We start from the raw sequence: 2,364 nt of genomic DNA on the forward strand, positions 1-2,364 counted from the left end.
AGGACATAAAGGAGTAACAAAATCCTACAAACGTATAAGAGCAAAATATTCATGGCCAGGAATGAGAAATGATATTCAACAGTTCATCAGGAAATGCAAAAGCTGTCAGGAACAGAAGTTAGTAAGAGCGAAAACTCGACAACCGATGCTAATCACAGACACACCATTGGAAGCGTTTGATAAAATCGCTCTAGACACTGTTGGACCACTCCCTGAGACTTCTGGGGGAAACCGCCACATCTTAACCATGCAGGATAACTTGACCAAATATTGCATAGCCGTTGCACTACCAAACATCAAAGCTACAACCATAGCTGATGCGTTCGCGAGACATTTCATTTCAATTTTCGGAACACCTCGTGAAATTTTAACGGATAGAGGAACAAGCTTTATGGGAAAAGTCATGACGCACTTGGCAGAAATTTTCAAAATTAAACAAGTTACTACTTCAGGTTACAGACCACAAACCAATGGTTCTCTGGAGAGAAGTCATATCGTACTTATAGAATACTTAAAACATTACATGGATTCATACGAGGACTGGGACCTGTACCTACCTTTCGCAACGCTATCCTACAACACGTCAGTTCACGAAGCTACCAATTTCACCCCGCACGAGCTGATCTTTGGAAAACCAGCCCGACAACCAAGTTCTTTTCCAGAAGGAGAAGAATTGGATACTTATGGAACTTACCTCACTCATCTAATCACAAGACTGACTGAAACCCGCAATATAGCAGCAGATAATTTAAACACCGCAAAGGAACGATCCAAAAGATATTACGATAGACACGCAAGACCAGTTCAATTCAAAATTGGAGACTCAGCTTACGTATTAAAGGAACCAAGAAGCAAATTAGATCCCCATTATGTCGGGCCATATGAAATAATAGACGTAACCGATTTAAACAATGTCGTCTTAAAAGCAGAAAATAATAAAATCATCACTAAACATCAAGATAAACTCAAAATCGCATATTCCGAATAACACAACCTCTATCCTTGCAGATAACAATCATGGATCGAATTACCACGCTACTGCTGTTCATCGGGTTGGCGATGAATTTGGACGCATCAGATGACGTTGGAATAACGACATTTGAACAGAACACGGGATTGTACTTTGAAAAATTACCACCTCTGAAGATCTACCATATTCAATGGCGTTTGGTTACCTCAATAGAAATCAAAAACTATCTTCGACAACGCCCACAGCTGGACGAACACCTGCACCAGATTGAAATGATTTGCAAGGATCATAACTTCACCAATTGCCCAAGTCAACTGTATGGACAACAATTGCGGGACAAGCTGGCGCAGACAGACAGATACAGCGATCTCTTGAAGGCTTTTACGGGAGACATCCCCAAGGAACAATACCACAGGATTAGAATCAGAAGAAGCGCTCCTCTTTCTTTCATTGGAACAATTAGCAAGGTACTGTTTGGGACCCTCACAGAAGACGATGCTCACTATTACAACCAAGAATTGGATAAATTATACACCGGTCAAGGACAGATGGCCGAAATAATAGCAAATCAAACTTACATCATGCGTTCTGAATTCGACAACCTCCACGCACAACTCCTAAACACAACGTTAGAAGCTCACTTTATAATGAATGAGGTTATCACTCTGGGGAAAGAATTACATAAAACTCAGACTGAAATCAAAGGAATGGAGATCAGGAACCTCTTGTTAGGGTGGACTGACCAACTGGACAAAGCCATTCAGGAATATCACTCAAGCCTGATCATCATCATAGATGCTATTCTTTTTGCTAAACAAGGGACTCTTCATCCGGCAATTTTGTCGCCACAACAGCTACTAGATGCAGCCAGGAAAATAATGGATTCTACCACTTATGAATTTCCCCTGACACCTACAGAAATACTTTCGGAACAATTCAGCGGAATTGCGAAATTTCATGTAACGTATACCAAAGGAAGAATACTATTTGAACTCATCGTCCCTCTACTGGATACTACAGTTTACGACCTGTATAAAGTACATTCGAGCCCAATAACCCAGGTAAAGGGTACAACAACGTTAACTGTTTTTATCAAACCTAGCACCCCATACCTCGCCGTGGCTATGAACGGCATAACATATGTCACTCCCGACGAAGAATATATCCGACAATGCTACAACCTCCACGGACACTACATCTGTCAAGCTACGATTCCAATAGCTTATCTGAGGAACAAACCAACCTGTGAGACGGAGCTCTTGAGCCAGACAACCATGGACAGTTGGAACATGTGCGACGTCCGCCTGACGCCAACCTTCAAGGACCTTTGGCAACCACTATTATATAAGCAAGATTGGTTGTTCTATGTGAAGGAAGGGAAAAAGATATATTTC

Source organism: Osmia bicornis, unplaced genomic scaffold (assembly GCF_907164935.1).
Source record: "Osmia bicornis bicornis unplaced genomic scaffold, iOsmBic2.1, whole genome shotgun sequence".
NCBI classification, from domain to species: Eukaryota; Metazoa; Arthropoda; class Insecta; order Hymenoptera; family Megachilidae; genus Osmia; species Osmia bicornis.